Below are 10,298 nucleotides of genomic sequence, written 5' to 3'. Positions count from 1 at the left end.
TAATCTTTATGGAATAATAACCTGACTGTATCTCCTGCCTCCTGACCTGAATGAAAAGAGAGGGGCTCTAAAAAAAAACAAGTGAGTGAGGAAGAAGGGGGAGGAGAAAAGGGGGAAATATTGCCTACATTGCTCTTCATCACAGTGCCTGGCTTATGGATGCACATTTCTGTTTCTCCGTTAATTTATCTCATACAGATGTCTCTTGCTGCTCTTCCTCCTACTGCTGAAGCAGTAATTTAGTAAGTTTGGGGGAGATTGTTATCAGTGAATATTTTGGGGGCCAGTGAAGTGAGGACACCACCTCTGCAGCTGAGCTGAGACAGCGGGCTGGGGCCTGGTGGTGCTGCACCCAAGTCTTGCTTCAGCTGGAGCCAGAGCAAAGCTGCTCCCAGCCCCAGCCGCTGCTCTCTGCAACTGCTGTGTTTGTTAATGAGGAGACAAGAGAGGAGAGTTAAAAAGGGAACAGCAAGCATCTTGAGGAAACTCTCAGCAACAGTAGCATACAGTATGTATTTCTTGCCTGATAATGGGAAGGGGAGAGAGCTGCCATCGGGCCAACCACAGAGCTGCTTCAGGGCTGCTCCATGTGCTTTGGGGCCCAAACCCAAAGACTTGCACCACGATGGGAGGAGGCAGCAGGCAGTTGCCTGCCATGCCCTGTGGGATGTCCACCCGGGGTCACCCTGCTGCCCTGCATCACCCTGCTTGGGACTCTGGGTTGCCCTAGGCATGCACCCACAGCGAGTGACCCGCTCTGAAAACACTTGTTTCCTTCCCACCTCGGCCAGTAACTTTGTTACAGGATGTAACAGCCCTGACACTGCAAGGATGGGAGGAGGGAGAGGCCACGAAGCAGGGTAGCAGCCAACAAACAAAAGCACCTAACAGACGGGACTGCTGGTACCCGTCCTTCTCTCCCCAGCTGCACGTGAAACGCTCTCCGGAAGAAGACGGAGCAGCACGCCCCAGACACGACTGGGTGGAACGGCAACTACAGCCCCAGCGGACGGCATGGAACCACCCTGCGCTGAGCACACACCCGAAGCAAGAGTAGCAGCAAGGTGCCGCTACTGCACACCCCATCACTCCCCCCGCCCCAGCAGCAGCCGCAGAAGCTGGGTGCCTGTGCACAGCACCTGAGCTGGAGTGGGAGCACGGGGTACCCCTCGGTACCTTCCTGCCTGCCACGAGTACCCCGGCGCACTCCCGCCGAGCCGGAGAAGCAGGAGGGGCACCCTGCGCACCCGCGGGGATCAGGGCAGGCACCCCCGAGCAAACAGCGAGCTGGGGGGCGCACACACGGCACCCCTGTGCACAGCACACCCTCTCCAACCCCCGCCGGAGCGCCAGGAGGGGTAACCCGAGCGCACACGCCACCGAGCCCGGCGCTGGACTGCAGCTGCCGCCGGGGCACGGCACCCCCCACCCTGGCAAACCCCGCTCCGCTCTGAGCTCCGCCCGCCGCCGGCCCCAGTCCCGCGGGGAGCGGCACCGCACCGGCGGCGCACAGAACGGCGGCGGCCGTAGGGCAACAGGCGAGCGGGTGGCGCCGGGCGGCAACTTCTCGCAGCCCCAGCGAGCAAGTTGCACTGCCGCGCAAGACGCGCCCGCCTCCGCACCTCGCCCGCGCAGTCGGCTGCGTGCCCGCGCCTCGGTGTGAGTGCGAGTGTGTGTATCGAAGGGGTGCGTGTGCAAGCGAGCGAGCGAGCAGTGAGCAGCACCTGCCGAAGCTGAGCGCGGGTGCGGAGCGAAGCGCAGGGCGCGGCGGGAGCCGCTCGGGGCGGGCCGGTCTAGGCTGGGTCCGCGCCCGCCGCCGCCGCCGTTGCTGCACCCTCCCGGCTGCGAGTCCGCCCGGCTGCGGATCACGTGGCGGTTGCCGGAGGCAGAGGCTAGAGAGGAGAGGAAAAAAAAAGCGCCTCATTCCTTCTTCCACCGCCATACTGTATTTTATAGTAACTCTCATTTTTATTCCACCCTTTTACTCCCTCTCGGTGAGTACCTTTCCGCTGACATTCTTTTCCTTATTTTTTTTGTCTTTTTTTTTTCTTACTTTTATTTTTTCCGTTTTTTTATTCCTTTTTTTTTTTTTTAATTCCTCTTTGATTATTGTTTTAATGGATTTGATCTTTTGCTGATGACAAGTTTTTTTGTGTGGGGTTTTTTTTTTTTTTTTTTTTGCTAGCATGCGATGGTTACTAAACTGTGAGCAAAAGGTGCTGCTGGGGCCGGGAGTCACTGGGAATGAAAAATGATAATATTAATAATACAGACTTGCCAGTCCAGCAACAACTGATATACATTTAGTAGCTATATATCTATATATGCAACTGGTTTTGTTGTGGCACAGAAAAGCGATGTGAAATATTAAGCTTATTTTTTAAAGATAAGAGGAAAGGCATGTTTCTAACTCTTTTTGCAGAGCATTTTCTCTGGTATTGTTTTATTTTTATTTTTGGGTGATTTTTAAGGGGGTTTTTTTCCGTAAAGAGATGGGAATTGCAAGTGCATTTTACAGCAGTGTTTACACAGAGTTTGTAATCTTGCAATACTGGTGGAAGCCACAGAGCAAGATATTAATTTTATTATTTTTGTTATTGTTTCTTTTTTATTGACACTCAGTGCAATCAGCAGGGTGGTGGTGTTTTTTTTTTTTCCCTTCTTCAGTTTTTGGTGCCTATTTATAATGTGAAACTTTTCTTGCAGTGTGTTACAGTTATCATTTTTAAATACTTTTTTTTCCTCCTTAAAGATAACAAAGCAAACCAGAAAGCCAAATAGATGATCCTTACTTTTGCACATTTTGCACTTTGACTTTTTTATTCTTTTGCCGGCAGTATTTTATGATGGTTATTATTATCATGATGATGATAGATATATACATATATACAAATAAATACGTTTTCAAATGATGGCAGTGGAAGGTTTTCCTGGAGAATGAAGTGCGGTTTGGTTTCCTTGTCAACGGAAGATGAAGTGAACAACTGAACATCTCCCCAGTGCAGGTACTTCATCTCCTTGTAGGCGTTACCACGCTGTGTAAATTACATTGTGGGATTTTTTTATTTTTTTATTTTTTTAAGAAATCTCTTTCCACCCCTAAGTAAAGGTTTCTGTGCAATACACATGAGGACTGAACTAAATATCTCTGCCTTGTGATTGCTTGGATGTGTGTAAGATGTTGCACTAATTGAGCCTAGGTCAGTTAAGCTTGAAGAGAGGTGTTTTATGGGCTGTGTTGTAGAGAGGGGAAGGGGGGGGGGAATCCAGACACCTCACTTTTCCTTTTTTTTTTTTTTTAAATCAAAAACCCCAAAACAAAACCACAAACAGAAACTGGATGAAGCCTTGAGATCCTCGTTAGGAGCACATTGGAATGCTTACAGGACTTCAGACAAAAACAAACCCCCTCGCCCTGTATTATGGTGACTTGTGTGTTTGTATGTGCATCTGTTTAAAAATTATCCATTAGAAAATAGCTGTGACAGAAGCAGCAAAGGAGGCTCCCTCAGAGAGTTGGCTCACTGCCACATGAGGCATATTTCTTAGCCCTAAGGGCAGCAAACCCCTTATATCCAACTTCTGCTCCTCATATTAAAAAGGCGTAAACAAGGCAGCAGGTTGCCTCTTACGAATTTAATTCATTGGGATGGAGATTAATCAGAAGCAGATATTTGCTTGAAGGTGTTTCATTTTGTTGTGATGATCATTAATGCTGCTGGCGACAGAGAATGTTACTTTCCGTGACAGTCACTGAGAGTTCAGGATTGGAGAACAAACTGTTACTTTTCATTGAAAGCACTTAAATGCTTAACAGAGGCTGCCTCTGATGTAAAGACAGTATAATAGGTTCTCTACAATACAATTTGGAGAGTTTTTTCCAGATGACAGGGGTTCTTGGTGATGGTTCTCTTTTTCATTCCCCCCCCCAAATGATACAGTGCAATATTATGCTAAAGTTGAAGTGCTGAATGCTTGGATCTGCAGTGTTCTTTGTTGTTCACTTCGTTATGATGGGATTGCTTAATGTATTTTGAATAAAAAGCTTTTAGGGATCTATAACTATAAAGATATGCTGTGTATTCAGATACGGAAACTACGTTGCAGGCGGTATGTTTCTTTTCTCACAGTGGTATATGCAAAAATAATTCATAGGACTACAAATGGTCCAGAAGTTTGAGGCTTCTAACACTTATATTTACATTCTTGTAACTTAACAGCTTCCTTTAAAGCAGAAAGTGTGTATAACAAGTCTTCAGCATTCTCTGGTGCAATTAATCTTGTTGAAAAATAAATAAATTCATTTCTCTTTGTAGAAACATATCTATTAGATATTTACAGTGGTCTTTTCCAGTTTAAATATAATAAAAAATATGTAGCACATATTTATGCATGGCTTCTGCTCTGACTTGATGGAATACTTTTGGCAGTATATTGAGGTCAATAATCCATGTGTCTAAAAACCACTGTCTAGGTATTTGCATGATAGATTATGATGACTTCTCCAAAATGGTTATGATTTTTTTAGGTCAATACTCCTTGTTTTAAGAAGACTCAGCCTGCTTATTTTTTCATGATTTAATTTGAAAGCGAGCCATTAAAATACAGGAGTGATTGAAACTTTATCTTCCATCCCTCTTTTTATTTCCATCCCTCCTTATTTTTTTTTTTTTTCTTTAAATTATGTGGAACTGCCAGTAAGCAAAATATTTTTTATTTTGCTGAAGCACTCAAATAAAGCAACTAGGCTAGCAGTTTCCAGAATGATGTTCCTTTTGTCCTTTCTTTTAATATTGCAGGTGTGTTGTGTGAGTAATTTTGTACAGATAGCTGCTGACTGAAGATCTAATCCTGGTCACCTAGTATTGAAGTCTGAGAAAGAGCATTCTTAAAACTTTCCATGGTCAGCACCTAGATTTCATCTACAAAGCACCTGTTGTCTGAGTTGCATGGTAATTAATATACATACATTTAATTTGCAGCAGTCTGAGGTTGCATGATATATCAAACAGCATAGGGACTTTAAAACAGGAATAAAGGAGCTAAGTTTGAAAGAGGATGCTTCTACCTCCTGCAGTATGTGGGCACAGTAGGATTTGGGGTGGTGGAATTGGTTCCAGCTTGATGTTTCCATAGTTATGCTATGACTAATGCTGTTGAAAGCATGTTTAGAAGAGTAAGAGTGTAAGTGTAAGAGACAATTGTCCTTTTGTACTTTTGAGATGAATATAAATTTTATCTAAGAATTGCAGCTTTGTTTCTACAAGTGATGATATAATTACTTTTCTTATATTTAGTATGAGATGTACTTGTACTGCCCTAACTCCTGAAAGTCATGAGTGTCCAGGCTTAAATGACATCTCTTTTTCTTTACATCTGTTCTGATATTCAGGACAGTTTAAGTATTTAAGATACTGTTAATAAAGGTTTGTAAACTAAAAGCTTTGGAAAGTTTTTTTTTCTTCTTCTTCCATAACTATTATTAGCGGCACTTACTAGCAAATAAAAATGAACAGGTGAACAGAAGTTACTAACTGTATAGTGCCCAAAGCACTGACTCATTAATACATGGGTTTAGTCACTGTAGTGGCCTGAATTGGCAGCAGGAGCATTATCTTCTCACATTTTCCTATGTAGGAGGTAGGACTAGAGAGGCCTGTGGAGTCATCAGCTCTGTTTTACTGTGACGTTAGGCTGGTCTTATTTTGTTCAGACTCAGCAAGCTCCAGTTTAAATTTAGCTGGGGCACCACTTCCACTGCACCTCTTCAAAGGCTGGGCAGAGCCTCACTCTTCAGGCTGTTAGAAAGCTCGTTCCTGTCCTAAATTTATTCTCAGACAGTTTATGCTCCTTTATTTTTGTGCCAGTGCTGTCCTGAAACAGTAAGGTTCCTTCTCCACATCTCTGCTCCTCTTCAGAGTATATTTCCAAAGAGCAATCACAGCCCCTTTTCACTCATGTTTGCTGGGCTTACTAGGGAGAGATTCTTGGTAGTGTGGGCAGCACTGGGAAGGGATGCTGAGATTGACTGACCAAAATCATGCTGCAGCAGAAGCAGGGCAGCTGCATTCCAGTCCATTGCCCAGGCTGGTCTGTTCTGCTTTCAGCTGCAAACATGGTAGTCCAGTCTCTGGCTTTCACATCAGCCTGAATGTTTCCACCTGGAGCTGCACTTGTGGACGTGCTGCCTTCTGGTGAAACAGGCTTTATGCCATGAGGACCTTCCCTTTGCTCTGCCTAATCAGTCTGAATTTCTCTGGCTAGAATGTGACAGCAAAGGACCCTCAGGAATTTCTCGTGACACACTCTGACTCCCAAGAATCTTCTGCTTATTGTTCTAGTATTTTGTATTCATACCAGCCAGGGGAACCTGCGTGGGCTAGAGCCAATGCTGTATCAGGGACTGTCTTCCATCAGGAATAAACGTGAAAGTTGGCTACAATGCTTTTAAAAATATATTTTCTGTATTAATTTCTTCCCAGGTTGCTTATATCTTTGCTCTCTAGTCTTCTGAAGCATTATTCTAAAAGCAGATTATTTCTCTTTTGCAGTGTTTTGTTTTGGTTTTGTTGTTTTTTTGGGTTTTTTTTTCTTTTTTTTCCCCCCATTTTCATCATTCCCCACATTGTGGGTTTCAAAGATAAAAAGATAAAAAAGCTTAATAGTGTTTGAAGTGTAGGATGGTAAAGACTGATAGGTTGCCCTCAGATTAATGTTTTTAACTGCTCTTGGTGTTCTTACAGGAAGCAGTGCTCTGTCAAATTCTGGAGCTGAATCCTTCATGTTTTAAGTACTTACAGAATTTCTGAACAGCAGGCTAAAGATGACTATTTCCTGATGAAAGTTATTAAATCTGTGGCACTGTCTACATAGTCATCCAGTTTGTAGGTTCCTTAAACTCAGATCCAGACTGACAGAAGAAAACAGAATGCTACTTTTAAATGGTATGAAGGTTACAATGTAACTTTTTTGCCTTTGGTAACATACCGATATTATTTTATGATCTTTGAACAATTAGAAGAGTAAAATGGCTTGAAGATTATCATTTTGCATATTCACGCATTAGAATAATTTGTACTTTTTTTCTTTTTTTTTTTAATCTTTACTCTTTCCTATTTCAAAATGACACTTTAATCTCTATAATGTATTTAATCCTTCAAAAGCATTTATACTGTGGTTTTGGAAGTATTTTCTGAGAAAGTTTATTTTTGCACAATGAAGTGTGATTTTCCAATCTCAATCATCTACCAACAATTAAAACAAGTAATCAAGTAGGTATTCAAATTACTAAGTAAACCTCAGGTTGCTTAGTGTGAATACAATTGATTCATTTTTATCATTATGGTATTCTGGGATAAAAAGGTAGATAGACAAATAGATAGAATCATATAGATACTTTTAGATAAATTTTTAGCATGATGGAGAATTAACAGAAATCTTATTTAATTATCATTTAGGGCTTAACCAACGCTTTTGTTTAAGAACAAATAGTTTAACTTTCTCTGTGTAGTAAATTTATACACACTGATAATATCTACTACTGCTTGACAGAAGCTGCAGAATTAAATTGCCTCTGTGGTACTCCTTCATGTGCCTCCCCAGCATCCAGTGCAGGCTCCTTGTGTGCCAGCTGGCCTGCCAGGATGTCAGGGCTCAACCATTCTGCAGTTTTTCAGTCTCAGGAACAGGTTGCAGTTTCACTGCAACCATTTCAGTCTCAGGAGCAAAGCTTTTTGCTCTGGTGTAATTTCTTCATGGTTATGGTAATAAATGTAATAATTTCTACTCGGCTGGTAGAGGTTTGAGGAAGCAGAGGTGGGTTTCATATGAGTGATGACCAAGAATGAGTATGATCTTGGTGGAATATGAATGACACTCCCCAGGCTTTTTATTTTTCCTTTGCACACTCATGAGTTTTTCTCCTTAAATACTCAAAGTTCTGATTAAATTTGGGTTACATTGATAGCCCTTCCCAGGTGGTCTTCTCCTGGTGCCAGTGGTTATTGCCTCTGCCAACTTGCAGTCTCTGAGCAACCAAGTCAATATGGAGCTCTGAAAACAGCTGAGACTTTGCATGGGCAATTCTGTGATCCTCTGAGCACTGCTATTAGTCCTTTGGACAGCCAGAGCTTATAAAAGACAGTACAGGGCATTCTTATTAGTTAAAGAACAAGAAATCGTGAAGGATCCAATGATGAGTATTGGACCTTGCTAATTATTAAATAACTTGGCAAAAGTCAGGTCTCAGTCTTCCAGCTGTGCCCCATACTAACTGTATTTCAGCCTGCTCAGTCACATCAGTTGCTTTCATCAAGATCTCCCTTGAGTCAGGCATGTGCTTTGTGTTGTGCAGGATCAAGATAAAGGGGCTGTGTGACATGAATCAAATATTAATGGGATTCTTCACCTGACTTAAGCAAAGCTAAATTTGTTCTGTAGAAAAATATTGCACAAGCACAGCTCATTCAGTAAAGAGTCAGTGTCTCTGGTTTTGCTGAGAATTTTACATAGAGGCTGAACAGCATCTATGCCAAATAGATACAAGACACATCTTGTTAAATAGTGGTAACTTTACGATTTGGAAGATGCACAGCACATGTATACCTCGCGTGCAGTTTTTTTAGGCTGACTTAAGAATTGTACAGTCTCAAAGAATTAGATTTGTGTGGTGTTGAGAGTGCTGGTCCTTCTTTCTGTTTGGTTGTGTTATAACACAGTTCAGAAATACTAAAATGTTTGCACTGTCCTAGTCATCCTCTTTATTAGAGCAATATGAATAAATAAAATGAAAAAAAAAAAAAGCATGAATGTAACAAAGATAGTTTTGTGCATTTTTGCACACCAGGTCTGCAAGGGTTACTGAATGCTAACAGACCTTCTTGTGAGTAGAGGGAGTTGTAGTAACTTACTGCCTTTTCACAAGGAAACACTGTGCTTTTAGTAATTGCAGCATCATGCTTCTGTGCTTGATCTGTAATGCAGTTACTTTTTATAAAAGAAAAGGAATTCTACCTAGTTACAATATTTTATCAAAAGATCCTTCACCCGATAGATAGGCGGACAGAAGTTGTAGAGCATTCGAAAATGTGCTGTCATGCACTGTCTATGAAATAGACACCCTGAAACTGTAATTAAAACAAAACTTCCTGTTTGGGTACCTATAAAAGGGATTAATTATACTTTATTCTAAGTAACAAAAATATCAGTGCTATTATCTCATTTCTTGTTTTGTATTTGCCACCGATTTCACAGTGCGATGTTGCACAGTAGGTCCGTTTTCTGGTGGTCTCTCTGCTGCTTAAATTCACATCCACTTTCTACCCCTCCGCCCCAAACTGCAGAGGAAGAAGGATGTAATTATGTTTTCTTCCTGCATGTACAGCTTCCAGTTAAATGGGAGTTCTGTAAATGGGACAACTGCAAGATTGGCTCTGAAGAGATTAACATCTTCTAGTTGATCACTTGTAAGTTGTAGACAATTAGTGTACATTATGCACAATAAAAAGACAAACTACATTTAAATTTTGATGTTATGTCACTTTTGCTTTGGGGGAATAGTTCATCAGGACACTGATGCTATTTTTATTGTTTATATTTTATGAGAAAAGCATACTGTGTTACCATGCATCAGCATGTGCCCTGCTCTGGTAGGTGATGTAGAAACAGAAGGTGCAGAATTAAACCCTGGTCCTATGAAAATCAGCAATATATCTGCTGGTCAAAATTTCATGCCAACGCATTTCTTTCTGTAGATTTTTGATAAAATGATTCACACAAAAGGCTCAATTTATCTCACTTAACCTTGCTGTTTAAGAAATAGGTTTTCAGAGCTAAGCTAGTCATCATTTTAGCCATCTAAAAGTTAGTCATCAAAGTCTAACACAGTTGCTCAAGGCTTTGTAGTCAATAGAGATATATAGGCACCTCCAGAGAATTATGGATTATATCCCAAAAGAGGCATCTCTGGATAGCTGAGATGAACAACCTTTCTAAAATGCCTCTCTTTCTTTACTGATGAAAGAGATCCTAAATGGGTTCTAGCTTTAAACTAGATTCCTAACTTTTTGGTGGATGAACTCAGAGGAGTTGAATCTCATGCTTCCCCACCATCACCACCACCTCATCTGTCGAAATACGAATTTCTTAATGAAATATTTGGTTGAAAACTTACTTTGGGGCCACTAGAATCTTCACGGCTTTAAGTTTTTACTTGAATTTCTTTTCAACTTCTGCAGTAATTTTTTCATAGAAATGCAAATGTCTTTCTAAACACTTTGAATTGGTTCTGGACTATGACA

The 10,298-nt window shown here is 41.7% G+C and overlaps 1 protein-coding gene across 11 annotated transcripts in view; it reads left to right on the top strand.

Annotated features, from left to right (window-relative positions):
- The first annotated feature begins 1,556 nt into the window (after positions 1 to 1,556).
- Positions 1,557 to 10,298, top strand: part of RALYL (RALY RNA binding protein like) — a 377,671-nt gene continuing 368,929 nt past the window's right edge. For 3 of the 11 annotated variants that reach the window (XM_030491118.1, XM_030491133.1, XM_030491097.1), the window contains exons 1-2: positions 1,562 to 1,994; positions 2,919 to 3,005. The gene's annotated coding sequence lies outside the window, so the exon portion shown is untranslated. Of the gene's footprint in view, positions 1,995 to 2,752; positions 3,006 to 10,298 lie in introns of all 11 variants that reach the window. The other 8 variants (XM_030491082.1, XM_030491070.1, XM_030491107.1 and 5 more) reach the window with 6 other exon arrangements.

Source organism: Strigops habroptila, chromosome 1 (genome assembly GCF_004027225.2).
Source record: "Strigops habroptila isolate Jane chromosome 1, bStrHab1.2.pri, whole genome shotgun sequence".
Lineage (NCBI taxonomy): Eukaryota > Metazoa > Chordata > Aves > Psittaciformes > Psittacidae > Strigops > Strigops habroptila.
This window is presented reverse-complemented; position numbering and strand designations above follow the sequence as displayed.